Source organism: Halyomorpha halys, unplaced genomic scaffold (genome assembly GCF_000696795.3).
Source record: "Halyomorpha halys isolate HHAL.00 unplaced genomic scaffold, Hhal_1.1 Scaffold51.1, whole genome shotgun sequence".
Taxonomy (NCBI): domain Eukaryota; kingdom Metazoa; phylum Arthropoda; class Insecta; order Hemiptera; family Pentatomidae; genus Halyomorpha; species Halyomorpha halys.
Window position 1 is genome coordinate 274752 of NW_027108122.1, and position 21501 is coordinate 296252.

General features: G+C 31.8%; 1 protein-coding gene and 1 long non-coding RNA gene across 4 annotated transcripts in view; one reads left to right on the forward strand and one right to left on the reverse strand.

The window, feature by feature from the left end:
* Nucleotides 1–21501, reverse strand: part of LOC106691081 (uncharacterized) — a 597463-nt gene that overhangs the window by 131690 nt on the left and 444272 nt on the right. The gene's annotated exons all lie outside the window — the stretch shown is intronic.
* Nucleotides 15564–21501, forward strand: part of LOC136795556 (uncharacterized) — a 14055-nt gene continuing 8117 nt past the window's right edge. Inside the window, exon 1 of the long non-coding RNA XR_010843176.1 lies at nucleotides 15564–15730. This is a non-coding gene — a long non-coding RNA (uncharacterized lncRNA). The remainder of the gene's footprint in view (nucleotides 15731–21501) is intronic.

Consider the following 21501-nt stretch of genomic DNA (forward strand, 5'->3'; position numbering starts at 1 on the left):
TCCTTCAATTGGAAGTTTGATCTCACTACAGAAGGACTTTTACTTGGGCAATGTGGTTGTCTACAATTAAGACCAATCAAAAATAAAAATATTAAATATAAATGATAATTTTTTTAAAATAAAATAACAATATATACACATTAAAAACTAAAATTCGCATTTTCGCACATAAGTACTATTTAATTAAAAACTTATAAAAAAGACTTAATAATTATCTACAAGGATGTATGAATACTTTAAAATACACATAAAAAATTTTAAAAAGTAGTACATATAAAATATAATAAATAAAAATAATTGATAAAGGCAGTAATAAATATATATAAAAAAGTAATAAATAGATATAAAAATGTAATGAATATATAGGAAATAGAAATAAATATAAAAATATATGCATGTCATCCTTCCCCTGGATGATTCCCAGGGAGTCTAGATTATATTTTGTCATTGTCGGATTTAAGTAATCCGATGTTTCCATTCTTTTTTTGGATATATATAAAGTCGGGGTCGGGGGTCTCACTTTCTGATGCCCCCCCTTTCCGCGGACACCGGAAGGCTCCGAAGACGCTGCGACTGCAATGCCGCCCCAGCCTAAACATCATGCAAGGACCAGGCCTACCCCTACCATCACGCCGGAGTCCAGGACACGCTGGCCAGCCCTTGAAGAGGAAATACGTCTTTTCAGACATCGGGCGAGATACATGGTTTTCACCATTTCGCCCACAGCACACCTAGACGAGGGTAGCGACTACAGTACGTCACCGCGGCGGCGAAGACGTCACCAGATAAGCACATTGTTATTTTTGCCATGAGACCACCCAAACTTGTTTGTCCTTTTCTTATATTACTATAGATGAATAATTTATATCTAACTCACTAACCAGTTTGCCCCTCCAGGGAATTAACATTATAAATTAAATGAAATATATGCATGTTGTTATGAGCAGAAAGTGTCTCACAATCTTCAGCCCTCATTAATAATAAAATTACACTCGGGACACCTACAGTATAGCACGAGCAGGTCCCGATGTAAACAGTCATCTTTGCTAATTCTTGATAGCAACACGTTGATAACGTGTTCCTCCATGAGTCTGGGTACCTAGTTGAGCTAGGTATTGTTCCGCGAGCTCTGAACCAGAAGTCTCTCACGTTGAAGTCTCTTTCTCCGTAACCCTCTAACAGAACTTTCCTTGAGGAAAGAGATGCATTTATCGTAAATTTTCTTCTTTTCCCTTTCCACTTTATTTTTCTGGCCAAGGTCATTATTTGCGTATCTTACGGTGGGCTTCAGAATCATTGTCTTAGGGAAAGCGACAATAACAGCATATCCCATAAAAATAGCTCTTATTTATTAAACGTTGATTTTAATATAAATACCAACTATTGTAGTTGGTTAACTGATAATCGTTATTAATGTAGAGTCTTTATAACTGTTTTTCGTTGATTAAATTCTGGAATTATGATTATTGTCCAAACAATTTATATAACTAAATTCATTTACGTGTCTCGGTTGTGGTATTAGAGGTACTGAACAAACTCGGTTCTACATCCATTCCTAAGTTATTTCTGTAGGCTATTTATCATAAAAACGTTTATAATTTAAACTATTGATTGAAAATTGGAGGCAGGAATAAATAATAAATTAAAGATTAAGTATTGGAAGACTATGTTTTGACCCTATGTCAGGACCCCGTATGATCCTTCTGCATCCATGGCGAATTTTAAAAACCAATACGGAGGGGAGTCTGAATATCTATATAATTATTGTAATATCGAAAAATTGTTATTATGAAAGATAATTTAATCCTCAATTTGAATTTTTATTGCTTAATAAATTGCAGCAACCTAAAAAAAAAAAATTTTTTTTAATTGAAAAAGAATTTTACATGGTTGATTTTGGGCCCTCATAATTCCTGCATTGTACATTATAATATATTATAAGAATATAATAAAAATAGGTAAAACAACTTTTTATGTTAAACATGCATTGCAATGTTTAAGATAAATGTACTAAAAACCAAAAAATATTAAAATAGATACAGTCGTGGGAATTATAAACATATGCATTGACTAGACTAAAATAAAACCGTGGGGCACGTCAATTGTCTACAATCGTTGATTAAAATGTTTGTTTTGTAATGTTACACTATAATTAGGCAGTTGTTCAACCGACAACGATGGACGTGTGATAAGTAGGACTAGAATGTGGAAACAAGCTAGCAAGCTCGATTATAAGCGAGTTTTAGGGTTTCATAGTGGTGAGTGAGTAGTACTTTTATCATATGTTTTGTCGATTAAAGACAAACTACGAGCAGTGAAACGATTCCTCGCCAGCCAGCAGTGTGAATGTCCAACGATAAACTAGTCGAAACATCTCTTTTATTTACATGGAGTGTATAACTATTGGAATTTCCATGAGCAAGAAAATAGTAAGTAATTTCCTCACCGTCTGCGGGCCAACTGCCTAACGACGAATTAAACGATTCTTCTATCGCACATTAAGTCGATAATTTTAATAAGTTTATAATTCCCACGACTGTATCTATTTTATTATTTTTTGGTTTTTAGTGCATTTATCATAAACATTGCAATATATGTTTAACATAAAACTGTTTAACTTAAAAAGTTTTTTTACCTATTTTTATTTTCTAGTTTTTAGTTTTTATTTCGCATTCTGTTTAATTCATTTAGTGCTTCATTATTGCAAGGTTTCTTGCCCGTTAGTTTATTGCAGTCCATCTCCTCTATACGTAGTCCCTGCAAAGATCTTACTCTACTAAGAGCCACGTAGGCTTGACCTTCTTCAAACAGTTTCGCACCTAAGTATACGACTGCGTGATCCACAGTGCTGCCCTGCATTTTATGTATTGTAGAAGCCCATGATAGTATTAAAGGCAACATTCTTCTTTCAGCCGTCCCGTAATTGTACTTACTGTATTTGTATTGGCACAATATCCTGCTGCTTGACCAGCTTCATTAAACTTCAACACTTAATACCTTTGTTCCGCTTTACGAGTATTACAAAAATTGTTTTTCTCGAGCTGTCACGCATACTCAAATGGCATAGCCTGAATACGCATTCGCAGGCTGAAACTTGACGTTCTCTTAATATGCGCATGCATATTTTAAACAGCTTACGCGAGACGTCAGTTTCTTCTCTTCTAATTTGTTGAATAGCTCGAGATACTTCACCATCTAGGTTTGTAGGTTCTGATTTTGACACGTATTTAGCGATGTAATACGCAATCGACTCATTTGTACCACACGGTTGTATATCCATATTGGCTTTCCACATTTTTAGCAAAGCAGGACTGTAATTATTTACCCAACCATCTTCACTTTTTCTTTTCAGAACGCAAATGCGACCACCGTTGTAGATGAATTCGTTAGATGAAGGATCAATAACATGTGTCTCTAAGCATTCCGAGCGTGGAAAGTTGAAACGACAAACAGAATTATTTTTCGTGCAGGTACTAGTGTGTCGATGTATTTGACAATTTTTAACTAATTCATATAGTTCTGAAGTTTCTGGAGGAATGGCAGTACTACAGACTGAATCAATGCGAGCTATTCCTTCAGGTGTCGCAACAGACGGGTGATCTTCGATCCAAACAACCATATGCAAATGAGGACTTCCTCTGTTCTGAAACTCGATTCGCCACCAATGATCTTAAATATTGAGGTTGTATAGTGCACTGTATTCTTCTTGTCAAGCCCTTTTATTTGAGAGGCCGCCATCTTGGATTTTAATTTTATATAGTACATTGTATTCTACTGGTTGAGCACTTTCATTTGATACCCATATTGATGGGATTGATAAAACCTACGTTATCCGCCATTTTGTAGCGGCCGCCATCTTGGATTTCAATTTTTTATAGTATGTTGTATTCTGCTTGTTGAGCCCTTTCATTTGATACCCATATTGATGGGATTAAATTATCCGCCATTTTGTAGCGGCGGCCATCTTGAATTTATAATGATAATGAATAAACATAATTGTATTGTCACCAAAATCCAAAGTGTATACAAAATTTCAGATTAATCGGTTGACAGGAAGAGGGTGAAATTTGAATTACTAAATTTGACCCAAGAATAAATAATAAATAAAACAAACGTGGTGAGCTAAATAAAACCGTTTAAAAATATACGTAGGTAGCTATATAAATAAAAAAGGAAGAAATGAATTAAAAAAATAATTAATAAAAAGCACAGTAATGAGTGTTAGAATTTAAAATTTTAACTGAAGTAATAATTAGTGATATAATAATAAATAGAGTTCCCCGGTGAACCTAAGTTAGTTCCCCCAACTATGCTCTCCTCCCACCGATTTTTGTTTGTTACGTCCAATTCTTTATCGATCAGTTATCACATTAGCATTTATATTACTTCTTTTTTCGTCTATTTACTTTCATTCATTTCCTCATTCTTTCCTTCATTTGATCCTATCTTATCTGTTATTACTTTTATTAATTATGATTTCGCTAATTGTAAGTCCAGCGCTAAAAGTTCATTTCCATCATTAGTTAATGTACTTATTATTAATTATTATCCATTTATGTTCACATTCTTTTAGTTTAAGAGGTTTTTCTAATATTTTTCTTTTTAACCACCAGGACCAACTTTCTTCAATCTGATAAATATTATGTTGACAAAGAGTCCTTATATAGAAGGGAGGGAGAGAAAGAAGGAGATTAAGTGGGAGATGGTGATTAAAACCATCTTTAGAAAGGGAATTCCCAATGGAACGTAATAAATTATGTAATAATATGATAAATGTTCTGAAGTAATAACGCAATATAAATGTTGTTCTTAGCTAGCTAACTCATAGAGCTGTAACCCAATCAACCTCAAATTAAGTAATAAAGAGGTTTAAGAAGTTTCAGATATGTTTTAGTTCATATTTGGATTAATAATAAAATGTAAATGAATTAGTTAGGCCCCAAAAAAAGAATTAGAGCTCAAAACAATCTTGAAATCAGGTCACAAAATGTCCTGGAAGAAACTGGGAGCCGAACATTCAGCGACACTCACCGTAAAGTGGGGAAGTGAGGCGAGCTCTAAAAGAATTCCCTCGGGCAAGCACACTCTCAGCCCTTCCACTCAAGCTTACAACTTCCACCAACGTGTGTCTATTTAAATCTTAGCAGTATATATAATTTAAAACAGCCTTTTAAATAACTAGGCCTAACACTTATAAAAAAAATAATATATACTAAAAAAAAGTGTTCAAAAAAGAAATTAAAGAAACTTATAGGAAGACAAATCTTACTTTTCATCAATGCGTTTTTTTCCCTGTATATTCCACTCTTTAACAAGAAATCCGACTGGTTTGGCTACATTTCCTCATCTCCTGAACGTTAGGAATATTGCTCGGGTGCATTTCTGGATGTAGGAAAAGCTTTTGACCGAGTTTGGCACCATTTTGCTTCTCAAACTTAAAATTCATTTACTCAAGCCCTTATGCATTGTCCTACCTTTATATAACCAACCCATCTGAGTGCAATATAGCTCTGAATTTTCCAACATTAGGTAAAACACCAATCCAATAATTGGCCGAAAAATATTTGGCAATTTGTGGGCAAAAATATCCTGGAACATTTACATATTATTCTTGATTTGGATAACGTTTTGCGTTTCAAATCCAATCCCTGATATCATGCATTAAATATTGTCAACAATCCTTAAAAATACATATACATCCCATCTAAAAAAAAACACAAAAAAAAAAACATGTAGTATTACTACGATTAATAAGACTCATATTATATAGTAAAATATTATTATTATCTTTACATAAATATTATATTATCAATTTAAAATTCTCATTGCTGAAAATATGGTAACATTTATTATATGTATAACTGAGAGCAAGTAAGAAAAAAAAGATAAAACATTTATAATTAAAAAATTGCCTAGTATTATAATAATTGTAATCCAATGCATGAATGAAATATGTATTATTTTTGTTTTATTATATTCATTTTAGAGACTTATATTATACTTATTTTTATTATATCCATTTTATATATTTCATAGATAAATAATAGACTTTTTTTTAAAAAAATCTAATAATAAACGCATTGTGGTAAAGCCTTAGATAAAATTTTATAATAAAAAAATAATAAGATCTAAAAGTATTTTTATTAATCATTATCAAGTATTATGATTAACAAATAAACATGTTTAGTCCGATTAAAAAATAGTATAACAATGAAAATGTTTATAAGTAATGACGTATTACTTTTCTTAATATAAATATTCACTCTATATAATTATACAATTAACAACTTTATTGAATTTTGTTATTAAAACGAAATTAGTTTGCCAAATAATTGATAAAAAAGTGGGCTGAAACGTTGGCATTCATTTTGTAGTTTCCTTTTTGATTTTGCAGCCCTTACCATCCTCAACTAGATTACAACACTCATTTTTTATTTTATTTTATACCATATCGGCCTGGTGGGTCTTATATGGTTCATATATCTGTTACATTTTTTTTTTTTAACAGTTGAATATGGAAGAGGGGGTATAGTACAAAAGACGCCATTAACTATGTACAATGTTATAATTAAAAGGGAAAAAATGATAAAATAAATAGATAAATAAAAAGAGAAAAGTAAAATTAATAACAAAAAATAATGATATTGGTACACTTAACAAAACAAACCATTATAGTAAAAAGAAACAAGTTAATTTGAAAAAGAGACAAGAAAAGAAAAAAAAATAATAATAAGTAAAATAGAGGTAGTGTATCTATGAATTAATAAATACAGAATTTATTAAAGAATGTCCTGCAGTAGCCAGGGTTTCAGTCTTAGGGTTCAGGTTGGGTTTCTCAGGCTCCTTTAACTGTCGGCAACTGGGAGTAGAACTTTTTTGGTGAACATGGACCGTTTTTAATTATATTATTTCAAAAATTTTTTGAGACAAGGTAATATTTATTAATTAAATCAATTTTATATCCAAATCCGTCTCAACACTTTATTTATTCATTAGTCCAACGTTTCGGCCTTTCTAGCCATCTTCAGGGACATCTTCAATACAAAAATCCTTCTCACATTAATTTATAATTTCTATTTGCAGGCTATTCTGCCCAGGTCATTTTCTTTATTTAAAGTTCAAAACCTCTTTATTTAAAATTTAAAACCATTAACATTTATTTTTTCTATAAGATTATCAACAGTATAAAACACCACACCATATAACAAACAACAGTTATACAACAAACAGTTTGTTATATGGTGTGGTGTTTTATACTGTTGATAATCTTATAGAAAAAATAAATGTTAATGGTTTTAAATTTTAAATAAAGAGGTTTTGAACTTTAAATAATGAAAATGACCTGGGCAGAATAGCCTGCAAATAGAAATTATAAATTAATGTGAGAAGGATTTTTGTATTGAAGATGTCCCTGAAGATGGCTAGAAAGGCCGAAACGTTGGATTAATGAATAAATAAAGTGTTCAGACGGATTTGGATATAAAATTGATTTAATTAATAAATGGACCGTTTTTTTATGTAATTCTCTATTGACTCCCTATGTAATTCGCGATGCAATTGGCTATTTTTATGAACCAAGGAGCATTAACTGTGATTCTTAGGACTTGAACTTTTGAAAAGGTTGTGGTTTTTTCCTTTTTGTAAATGATGTCGTTCCCCAGACTTCACAGCCGTACATCAGCAGTGGCCAACGCTCACTTATTTCATAAATACAATTTCTCCCACTACCAAAATATTAAAAAAAAATTTTTTCAAACAAATGCATTGCTTATAGTGTTAGATTTAAATCAATACTTACTGAATAAAGCAAGTAGCACCGCTTTGTTTTTATTCCAATTTTACAACGAGAAAAACCATTACCTATTGTCCAACAAAAGACCACAGAGGTAGATTGAATTTCAGCTCCCAGAGACTAAAGGGTATGCCTCGGGGTAAGCCATCTTTCAATCGAAAACCAATGGTGCTGAAAAATGGCCTGTGGGGACCCTCAGCTAAAACTTTTGTGGAAGTCGAGGAGGAAACTGGCTGGCAGATTACACACAAGTGCCCCCCTTCCCTTCTGCAATATATCTAGACCCCATTCTTCTCCCTACGCCATTGCCGTTCCGATTCTATATCCGTTCTTGCTCTAGGATATTCCGATGGGTACTTTGGTTTCACCATTTTTACCTTATGGCTTAGAAAAAGTTGACGTTAAATGAAATGAGGACATTTTCAAAAAAGTATTGGGTAATATTTTTTAAAACAAAATATTAACATTTTTCTTTTGTAAAAGTACGGCATAAATACAAAAATACAACTGTTTACTAATATTTATATTCTGCTTTTAACTATTTATTAATGCTAAATTTGTTATATAATTTATGGATTTAACAACCCTGTCTACAGAAAATCTCATATATAGGTTGAGTGAAATGAAAATAGTATTTTTTAAATAAATAATGTGATATGAAGTTATCAGATTGCGCCCACTGTGCATGCGCCCGCCAGGTCAAAAGTCTTTAGAATAGACCTTTTATTTATTATTTTTTGAACATATTATAGTAATATATATCTCTATTACTTTCTACGACTTTATATATTAAATATTAATTTTTTCCTAAAATCTTTCGCTTTCCAACGATGTATAATTTCTCTATATTACTATTCTTATATCCGAAAATTTTTTTTTTTTATCTATATATATATGTATATATAGTTGACCGTAAAAATTTAAATATAAAAAGATGGTCAGGGTTGCAGTGAAAAAAGAACAAATAGTTTATAACTATTTTAATGTCCGACGTTTCGCCCCACTTTGAAGGGCTTCATCGGGGCTGTTCAAAGCGAAAGTTTGAACCTTGTAATTTTTTTTTTTTTTATTAATCATTCCTTTCATAATTTACCTTACTTTTCAATTTATCAATACTAGCAAAAATGTGAGATGGGTAATTATTTTAAATCAATAAAATGCAGACTATATCAACAATGATAGGACCAAGGTTATATAAAAAAACCACGTATTTATTTTACCACGGGACCTGGTCGCACATTATTCCAGGTACCCCCATTGTATTTTAGAATTATATTTAATTAGTGTGGAAGTTGGGGGTTTAAAATGTGAGCTTATTAATGAACATGTATATATTTTTCATAAGACCAAGTAAAGTTAAACTTCCTATGGTGTTTTTTAAAATAAAACTTGTGTTTATTTTTCAACGTTTCTTACAAATACCCTGCAATTTTGGTATTAACTTAATTGAACTTATACTATTAAACTATTGAAAAGTTTTAACCTCATCGTTACCATTGGCCATTCTATAAATAAAATTATGTCAAAGTTGATAACGATCTATTTCTGTAACTGAATTTTCTTTTGTTAACACTTACATGCATTAATGTTACAATCTAAAATCTAGTCTAACAAATGAAATTTTCGAAGCCTGATTAAGAAACATATACTATTTATAACGTTGTACTTATATGTACATATTTACTCACCTCATAACTTGTATAGAAAAATAAATTGAATATTTTGATTTAAAAATTTTCTGAAAGCTTGAACTAACTAGAAGTTATTAGAAGAGTAGCAAGTAAATGAATGGTACACAATTGATTATTCCTTAAATACATATTTTATGTATAAACAACAAGCATTAACTGTTTCCATTGTGTAAGTATATTCTCAAAATTTTATTTTATTATTTTAATTTAAAGACTGTGTTATTATCAAAGAAAAGCTAAACCTAAAGCTATTGGTTTAAAAATTGCACCAGTATAAAATAGGGAGATTTTTTTGGTTAAGTTCTTTTTACTTGTGGTACATCTCACCACCACCAAGCGGTGACCCTGTGTATATTATAAACTTAATTACTATGAAAATGGATATGGAAGCGGGAGTAGGTAGTTGATTTTTTTTAAAAATGTTTCAAAGTCATTTATTACCAATTCAGTCCTTTGTAACAAATATATCATTCATATTTTTAACATTGAAAATATTGAACTCCATATTGGCTCCTGTCCTCTCTGTGATTTTGGAGAAGGTGATCGAGCACATGTCCCAAACGTGTAAGCTCTTTTCCGAGCAAAGACAATAGATGTGGCTTTCTCCAAATGAGGTGTAGAAAAAGCTCTATCTAAGGCTGGTGGACCACAGAAGAACCACAGAATTCATTCTAATTCCAGACCTGGAAGACAGAGGTTAGAATAAGGACACAATGTATGTTTATAAGTGTGACCAAGTAAATCTTGAAGAGATATTTTAGAACACCTTTCTGTAGTTTATGGTCAGCACTTCTCTTCGACTTTTTAATAATTCAAAAATGGTAAAACTAATTTTTTCTTTTATTCTCTCTAAATATCAAAAGTACTAGATCCCACAAGAAAGTCATAGATTCTTAAAGCGAAATTTTTCCTGTTCACATCTGAAATATGGGAGGAGGGGAAGATTATCCTAAAAGTAACAGGCCTATTCCGATTAGGATTAGGAGAGTCAAGTTTTCTTGTGTGGGGTCGTCAAAAATAAAAATCGACCCACCCCGCTCGGAATCCAATCAGTACCACTACAGTTACGAGTATGTAAAGCATTTTAACCCTTCTGATGTAAAACCTGTTTTATGGCAATAGTTCGACATGAGAAGAGCTTTTTGTTAGTTTCAGATTGATTGCAGCGATCCACACATCAACATTAGTTCAAGCTGAGAGCATCTTAGCTGAGTAGTAGTGAACTAAGTAAAATTTTTTATTGTCGACACGGAAACGCAACTCATTTAATTATCACCTACTTATAAAATAAAACTTTTTATAAAAAATTAAGTATTTTTACTTTTCCGATCATTTCCAAAATCACTTGAACCTCTAACACATCCACCACAGACTCTTCACAACGAGAAAAAGCATCGCTGACCTTCCTGACGAAGAGTAACAAGACAGAGGTTGGAATAAAGCCGTGAAATATAACTTGGAGGAAGAGATGTAGGCTGTAGCCATCTATCACACTTAAACTTTTATCCAGTCAGTTGGCTATTTCTGACCCGTAGAGCAGTGATTTACGACCTCCTACTTGTGCTTTCATTCACAGCCCTGTCTTGTTCGTGTTCATTCTCTCTTGGGCCTTCCTGACGTTTCATATCCGTGGTTTGTTCGGATCCTTGTAAATGGCGTCTATCCCGGTCTAGATTTAAGATTTAGGCAGTCAAGAGAACACAATATTGCACCCTGGTTAATACGGGTATGGTTTACTGTCTTAGCACATCTGAGAAATAAAATTATTGAAATCTGATCTAAATAACACTAGTCACAATGGCCTATTCTTGCCCAACATGGCCCAATCTTTCCTTATTTTGCGGTAAGCTATTCTCATAACTATTATTTATCTTAAATTTATTTTATTTTTTTTCTTCAGTTTAATCACGATAAATAATTAGTTATTTTAGGGTCAAAAAATTGACGAAATAATAAAAAAAAAAAGTAAGTTAATCACTACTATCCACGTCCACATTATTTTTAAAACGAAGGGTATTTTGAAGTTCCATTGAGAACAAAGGACCCATCCATTGAGGGACAACACGCCGAGTTAGCGGCCAACAGTTGACGCCTTGTTTGGAGTTAATTATTAACACCGTTACAGAGTTAATGTTCCTCTTGTTTTCCTTGTCTCCCACAGCCTGTCTTCTCTCTCTTGTTATCTTGTGGATAATTATTCTTATAATATTCGAACCTAATAAGGATTAATTAATTGTTTCTACAAAATAATATAATATATATATTTACATTTGCAATAAATATTACGATATCCGGAACTAAATATGAGCCCTCAGTATTATCTCTTATCTATTACATACAATTAGATAGAAAAATCAACGATACTGCCACGGTGTAGACTGTGTGACAGGATAAGTAATGACAGGATTTACTATCGTGAAAGTACTTTAACAATAGGTCTGGCGTGACATTTATAAGAAAATATATGATCAGTTGAGCTAGTACTATATTTAGTGAACTCTCGCGCCTTGCCAACAGTAATGGAGATTGAAAATATTGTTCTCATATAATGTCATGTTTTTATTACTTCTTAACTTAAAATTGTTTCTATTCCGAGGTTTTAACCTCATTAAAACATTAATAGTGATTGGGCAACTGTAACGGTAACTTATCCAGCTTATTATCAACACGTTTAAATTTTAGAGTTAATCCCTTTAAGTCACTTTTATCCTTCGTCGTAAACCAACGAACTACCCCCACATTATCGTTTAATAATATTGCTCTTACCACTGGTGAACAGATCCGCTACCTTGGACTGCATATGGAAAAATGACTAGCTTGGAATCCTCAAACAAGACTGAAAAGATAGGAAACTGTTCCAGCACTTACTATACAAACGGTCTAAACTTCCCATCCATCAATCAATCAAATTTTCTAATTTTTTTCCATTATAAAATTTGTTAGTCGATATTGAATCCAAATCACCCACATTTACATTACCGTTTTTGTTTTCTTCGATTTATAGAATCGGAAAGGTATAACTGATTTAACACATGAATTATTTACCACAGTAAATAAATCAGTGAGGCAAAGAGCGGTGGGGCCTGGAATACAGATTAGCTTGACACCTCCAATCCCAACTGGATTTCTAGGGAGCGATTCTTTTCTTCACCTTTTAATATTTCATATCAATAAATCGGTACAGACCAGAAAAAAATATTTATTCCTGGTACATTGTACTAGTATGGTACCAAGCTTCAATATGCGTGATAGATATTTGTCCGTTCGATAGTCCCTGACATATTTGGTAAACTTATCACTCAAATCAAAGCTGGGTGATTGAACCATAAAGTAGATTCTAATGAATATCTTTCTTTGCAGCATGATATTTGAAAAAAAATAACATAATGTATTGTTATTTAGAAAAGAAAAATATTTTTTTAGAAACTGTATGTCAATAAATATTAGTATTAAACGTACAGATATCTATTAGTACATCTAATTATAATTAAAAATCAATTATTAGGCTATAATTTGTTTAATAGTGTTCGATTAACTTATATTTTTTTTAAATAGAGTTTTTTGCGATACAGGTGAGAGAAAGATGAAAAGAAGATAACGGGCTATTCTAATTTTAAAAATAAAGTAAAGTAAGGAGCCAAATAAAATAATTAAAGGCTGATCATTAAGTTAGTCTTATGGATGAATTTAGTTAATTATTTCTATTACGGATTCGTCGTTTCTCAGCGCCATTGGAATATTTGTTGGTATCCTTAACTGGTCCAGTGCTATTTTGTAATAAATGCAATCTTCAAAGAGATGTTCGACGGTCAGATTACCATTACATTTCGAACATTTTGGAGGGACCTCTCCTGTTATGAGGTGGACGTGTGTCATTCGGATATGTCCTATTTTGTGTCGGGTGATCGCTACTTCTTCGCGGCGTCTACTTCGGGTTGATGTAATCCAAGACTTCACATCCTTCTTTATAGATTTTAATTTACTGGACAGACTTTCATCCCAGATTGCTTGTCATATTTTATTTATGCATTCCTTTAAAGGGCGAACAATTTCCTTTGCAGTTAAGATAGCTTTGGTTCTACCTGGGAGGACTAGTGCTTCTCTAACAGCTTTGTCGGCCATTTCATTTCCTGTAATACCAACATGTCCGGGGGCCCAGACGAAGTAGACTGATTTACCTATTTGGTTTAACATTATTAAGTATTCATGAAATCGTTGAACCAGAGGGTGAACCGAATACATTATATCTAGTCCTTGATATGCAAAAGTAAAGGGCGGATGCTATGGTATTGAATTCTGCAGTATAAAAAAAATAATTTGATGTTTATAAACTATTTCTCAAGGACTATCAGACACAAACAGTGCTCATTAGATTTTAGGTAATTGTATCATAAAGTACTTTTAAATTTTGTTTTATAACAGTTTACATGTTATATGCCAAGATATTTTCACACAATTTTAATTTCTCCTTATGTGAATAAAAACGTTGATATTTGAACTACTATATTTCAGGAATTAGCAAACGTAAAGAGGTCTATGAGGGCTCAAATATTAGCAAATTTCCACTATTTTGAATAAGGATCTAGTATTTTTTATCATGTGGTAGTTAGCTTTTAAACTATTGAGTATTAAGTGAAATATGATCGACAATTTTAGGACTTTTTAGTCAAGATATTGTTATTCACCTATTAATAATATTTCATAATATAATGTTCTTGATCATGTCATAAATAGGAATGAAATTAACGAGGATAAACCTGCAGAGGTGCAGTAATAAAATAATAAGTATAACTCCAATTTTTTTAGTGAATTTATATTTCAAAATAAATCTATCAAATCTCATTTAATCTTCTAGTCATCAAATCTATAATAACTTCTTGTAATCATTTTACCACGATTAATTGGTATTCAAACTTTGGTTTTTATAATCGAAAGTAAAAATACTAAAACTATCAAGTCTACGATGCACAAGTCAATAGTAATTTCCTTTGTTTCATGACGTTTTAGTGCGTGTTCGTGTGAAACGATAAAGATATATACGTAACGATAATTACGTTCTTTATTCTTCAATAGAACAATATTTACACTTCATATATAACAAAACATTTATAATTTTTAGATAACCACACACGTTATTTTTTTAATTAATTCATTGTAATTGATCATATGGCGGGAGGTTTCAAATGGGTTTGCCACTAAAACAAATGTAAAATAATGTGACTTTAAATGAATTATAATTAAAAATATATTTAAAAGAAATATACTAAAGATATAGAAATGTTAATAATAATTTCGACAGTGGCAAACCCATTTCAAATACTCTCTTTGCAAACGTTAACTATTGCCGCTGAAGACGTTAATCATGCCACCACAACGTTTTGGCCATTTCGTCCATAATTTTCGTCAGAGGCATAAAAAATTAAATTATTAATATTTACTACTATATAAAAAATATACACTATAAGTAAATCTGATATATGGGTTTTATAATGGCATACAGACTTGTGGATAATCTACCCGTTGATAAAACTCGATAATTTCTATAAAATATTTAATTACTGTATTGACTAGATAAATTGACCAAACGCACGATGGAGTTGGTAACTACTAGGCAGTGAAGCTTGATGAACCTGACAAGCCAAGGTGTTACCTCAAAACCACACGTCAACCTCCACTCACCTAGGTTGACGCTCACACTCTCGCCTGACTCATACACAGATAAATAAACCGAACCACCAGTTGAAATCCAGCGCACATGATTTTAAATTCGTACAAAAGCACATATGATTTTATTTTGATATCTCACATATGGTATGAACCGACATATTCAATATGAAGTCATTGAACATTTTTTTTAAATTTTCTCTAACAAATAACCTAAACCAATAATGGTTTTACAAAAATTTTTATTATGCAACTTAAGTTCAAGGCGTTCTTAATATCACTATTAAATATTCATTGAGCCGTAGATTTTTATCGTGGAATGGAAAAAATCATCGATGAAAAAAGAAAAAAATTATACTTGTGGTATTGTTTCAATGGTGAAATACCGGGATTATTTGCCACAACAATACAAGTGGTGGCCTAAGTTCAATGGCCTAGGTACAGTCACCAGACATAGCTGCGTGAATAATCGGAGCGCCAGTTCGCTTTGTGGACCCACCTACGTGAATTATGAGAAGAATATCGTCTCTGACCTGGACCTCAAGCCCTCTAACCCATCGGAGTTAATCGATTTGTAATAATTGTAACTAGTAATTATGTTTGTAATAATTGTAACTAGTAATTATGTTTGTAATAATTGTAACTAGTAATTATGTTTGTTTTATTAATTTTAATTTTGCTTTTCGAAGGACCTTTTTATTTAATTTATGTTTTCTTGAAATATAATGTTTGAAGGATTTTTTTTTTGTATTAACTTAACAAATAAATGTTTCCATCCGAGCAAGCATTCTTTTTTTTTCTTTTATTTAAGCTTTCCTACAAAAGGGCAGAGTCAATTTGAGGTGGCTTAACAGTTCTAATGGTTATAAAATTATATGAAAAAAAAGTGTATGGAATGACAAAAAGCTCTAAACGTAGAATTTATATTGCAAATGATTGAATGTAAGTTTCTGAAGACCACATCTCAGTGCATAAACAAGAAATGCTCTTGTGACCCCGCAAACATCAGTAACAAACTAAGATGACAGACCTACAAACTCCAAAGCCAGCAGTACTATTAACGCATTCCTTCTGGTAACATTCTTCACAGGGTGCGTTTAGCTGATATGAGCTAGGAGATTCGTGATTTCGAGATTCGAGATTCGATATGAGATAGGAGAATTGTGATCTACAAATTTTATGTGGTCACTGGTTGATATATTGTCCCTACGCATACCAACAAATAATTGAGGAGACTGCACATTACACAAATGTAAAACTCTCAACGTAGTGAAAAAGATGATCCCTAAACTAACTACAGAACACCTCCAGGAATGAAATTAGAGCTTATATTGGATTATTGATGCTGACAATACTAGATAAAACAAGTCATTACAAAAAATTTATAGACGACATATATCGTACAATATGTCATCAAGAAGATTTGAAGCATTGACTGCTTGTATTGAAAATGTACGAAACCGATTTCGCCTCGAATTCTCTCCGAAAATGAATGTTAGTTGTTCGTAAAAAAGTTCTAGTGTTTGATTGGGATATAATTATTTTTCGTTATGAACGAATCAGAGATACAAATAGACTGCTGTCTTGATTTTTTTCCGAGTTAAAAAAAAATTCTTCTTTCATTTTTGTAGAGTCACTGTAGAAGTATAATCACTGATTTCGTTCCTACACTGAATAAGACTTTAACATTTTGTGATCTCAACATTGTCATTTTGCATTGCTCTGTTTCTTAGACATTTGTTTATTTTTCATAAATGAAAAAAATATACTTGTGTTATCCTATTCATATTGGAAACCTAATATTTTACCATATTTTAGGATTATCGGAAAAAAAGAGTGAAAACAACAGAAATAGGGTGTATACTCACAAATGGTTAAGGTTTTATAGTGTTGTTGAAATTTTTAAAGATGTGGAGCTCCCAATATAAAAATAACTTTTTGAAACAGCAATCATTTTTTATTCTCCCTTACTATGATTGGCAGACTCGACAATTCTGACCAGTTAATATATATATATAGTTCTCATTACAGTAATCAAAAATTGGGGTAAAATAACTGTTTTTTTTTTCTCTCACGGGCTCTTGGTCCAATAGAAAGGTGAGATTGATTCACTGGACTATATTATTATAAACTTTCGCATCCTACTTAATTATAGACATATCCTCTTAAACCACTCGATTAATATATGCATATACACATATTTATCATCTACTGACTTTTTTCAAATCAAAACTCCTTTTTTTCCTCTGACATTCACAATGTTGAAGTAGTGGCATTAAAAAAAATATATAATGGTTGGAATATTAATGTTACTTCAAATAATTTCCGCTTGGAACATTTTATATACATTATAGTTTAGATAAGAAGAGAGTAATGGGGAAAGAGAAGACAGATATGAATAGAGAGAAATATATTTCAGAAGAGAGGTGTCTTTGGAGAAGTGGATTTCCCAGGAGTTGGCCTTACAGCTCTGATAACGAGTGAGTGCCTGCTCCCCCTTTCTCGGCTAAATTATTCAACTCCTTTTCACTGAGAAAGTTTAATTCCTTCCTGACCGGCAGGATCCTGTCTTTGACCATCTCAACGCCTATCCATATTAAAATTTTTTACAAGAAAAGAAAGAGCTATTCTAGAAGTAAAAATGGTTTAATAAAATCTTTGAACATTCATACTATTTCAATACATTACTTATTTTTTTATGTACTAATAGTTTAGAAATTTTTAAATATGGCAGAACTGGCACAAACAGCTTAATAAATTCACAGTCCCTTCTTATAATTTGCATTGATATCCATATAATTACATTTGTACTAATAATGAAAAGTATAAGTTGAGTTAGCCTTTATAGTTATCAGAGAAACATTGTTAGAACAAGAATAGAATTGGAATAAATTTAGGAATCCATCAAGGTTGCAATCTTAGCCCATTGCTGTTTATTCTGATCCTCGATATGGTGTTGGAAAGAGTGAAGGGAGTGTTTGAACGTTTTCAACTGTCGAATCTTAAGTAAAGACCTTTTAGTTATAGTCAATTTTGTCTTGCCAATAGTGTGACAGTATTAGTAAACAATGACAAAGAAGTGTAGTACAACCTCAATATTCTCCAACATGAATTGCTAAGTACCAATATGGAAATTAATGCTGAAAAAACAAATGTAATACGGATTGGCAAAAAACAAACAAACAGGAGTACATGTATAAGGAGTCAGACTTATACAGGTCGAAACATTGAAGTGACTTGGTGCTCATCTCCACGATTCTGACTACAATGACTCAGAAATGCAAGAACATTTATCTTAAATAAATTCTTCCTAAATAGAAAAGAGATGAGGAAAGATATCAAATTCAACTTGTATAAGTCCATACTCGTACCACTGCCCACATATTCTTCTAAGTCCTGAATAATAACACCAAAGCTTAAAGAACAAATCTAGGCAATGAAAATGTGATGTCTAAGGAAGGTGGAAGGCAAAACCAGAGGGGCAGGATACTATAATAAGGACCAGTCTCGGCCTGTACATCACCATTGAGGAATCCCAACCAAGATGGTTTGGTCATCTTCTTAGAATGCCAAGGTAAAGTGGACGCGGCCAGAGGAAAGCCCAAAGTCACCAAGAAATAGAACGTCCTGGAAGTCTTAAGTTAAAGAAACCTAAACTAGAAGAAGATAGTGGTCAAAAGAGACTCTTGGAGGTGGCTGTATAAGCAGGAACCTCCCACCGCAATCCGGTAACGTAAATTTTAGATTAGGACGATATAGTAAAATTCAGTATTTTTTTGAAAGTATAAAGATCCAGATCATATATCCATATAATCCAGATAATACGAAATCCATCGATTTAACTAATTTTGTTCCTATTGATCCCTAAAAAGTAATCTATTCCTTATTATATGTGTTTCATCTGGTAGGAGTTCAAACGGAACGTTTGCTAACTCCCCAGTAAAGAGTGATGAAAGGAAAAGAAATGCAATGCCGAATTTCGTTAATATCGTATTTTGAATAATTTAACATAATAAAATGAAAGCGTTTGAGTAAGAAAAATATATATACATTAAATATAAAAAGGAACTTAATAAAACATATGACCATTAGAAAATTAAAATTCAACTCAAATAAAATAAAATAAGCCTGACTTAAATTTTTAAAAAATTATTCTTCAAATTAAAAATTAAAAAAAGTGATTAAATGTCATTAGCGACATAAAATAAAAATGTTTTTAAATCACCGTGGGTGACTGATGGAATCTATGGGTAAATTATTTGCCTCATTCCAGAGGTGGATTGAAAAAAGGACATCCACCCTCTTTGTCCTCATGTAGGATGAGCTAAAGTTGTAGTGTGTACATTTGACATTATTTATACCTCTGTAGCATAAATAATAACACGCTAATATAAAATTCTAACAATCATAACAGATAAGTTATAATAAATGAGAGTACGAAAATAATTCTTAAAAATATGTTAACAGTAACAATATATTTATTTAAACTGCAAAAATTTAATATTTTTCAATTTAATTTAAAAACATTGAACATAATTTTTAAATATTTAATGTTATTAAAACTAAGCTTTAATCATGTAACATCAAAATGCGTGTGAGAATATAATAGTTCCTTAAATTGTTTCACAGTTTAGTCAATAAATAATATCAAAGCTCAATTGGATTGAGGTAAGCTGACGTAAACTTGAAAAAATAAAATAAAATTCCTTCCTTAACTTTCAACCGACAGATTCAAATTATTTTAATCCAAATTCAAAATATAAAAATACTTATGCAATAAATTTTGTTACTTTTCCTGTGAGAAATAAAAATAAATTTAAGTTAAATAAATATAATAAAATTAAATGAATTAAAAAACAATATTATTTTATAACGTAAATCATCATATTTATTAAAGTCCTATGTAATTTAAATAATAATGATTCTATTTATCGTTTTTGAAAATTTAATAGTTATGATTGTTAGGAAGAAAACTATAGTAGCTGTTAAGGTTTTAACGAATTTATTGAATAAAATAAAGTTAAAAGGTTAATTGTTAAATCTTTGCATAAGTTAATTGAGGATTTGCTAGGTGCAACACCATTCTAGAGTTGAGATGACACCTACACCAGTCAGCCACGTCAACATCACACCTACAATTACCTCTCTTGTTTCCTACTGTTAATTATTCCCTCCATGAGAGCAAGTCAAACAGAGTTTATTATTTCACCAAGAAAATTTATATATATAAGTGTTAATAAACAATATTGTCACAAATCAATAATTACAAAATCATCAATATATTCAAATAAAAATTTCATCGACTTTTTTTTTTTATTCAATTGTGTATTCAATGAGATTACTGTTAAAAGAGCACATGACAGTAAAATAATATCAATAAATATATTTTTTTTTACAATGTAAATTATCGAACATAATATCAATATTTATAAAAGAGAAGCTATTCAGTAGTTATATTGATAATTAGCAATATAACTACTGAATAGCTTACTTTCAAAAATCCACATGCTAGGAAAATTGTTTTGTTGACATTTTTACTATAGAATAGATGAGCCAAACAGGATTCTCTCATTTACTGTCAAAACCGAATCAATCCCTTTCAAGTAGCAAGTTGTGTCGGTCAGAAGTGAACGTTTTCCGAAACGCGAACAGTGTTCCAGGATATGCTCCATCGTCAGAGTACATTTACAACTATAACATGTTGGTGAAGGATGTCTTTTAAAAAGTTGCTTGTGTGTTAATCTTGTATGACCGATCCTGAGACGGGTTATGATGCATGGTTCACGGCGATTTTCGATAAATGGCGGAAGAGGTTGAGTGTCACCAAGTATGGCCTTCATTTTATTTGTTTCAGGCACCTTGAACCAAAAACAGCGCCATGCTTCCTTGCATTGGGTCAGAACCGATTTATGGTAATCATACAGCGCCAAGTTTCAATCAGGCACTGGTAATTGGATGCATGCTTCTTTGACAACTGTGTCAGCCAGTTCGTTTCCCGTTTTACCTGCATGACTGGGGACCCACAGGAAATTTACTTTTTTATGTAATTTTTTAATTAATGTTATGATGGAAAAAACAATGGGGTTGTGCGAAATTTGAAAATTTTGAATAGCATTGAGGCTCGAGTAAGAATCACTACAGATCACAATGGAGGAGACATTTACTTCATGTGCTAGCGTTAATGACAAATAGATTACATGTAACTGAGAGGAAAACACTCAGAATGAGGGGGGAAGACTGTAGCGCTGGAAGAACTACTGAACAACCAACATGATTAAAGCATTTTGACCCATCAATGTAGATGATCCCTGTAGACTTAAAAAAAACCGTGCCCGTGTAGGCCTCGGCGCGAAG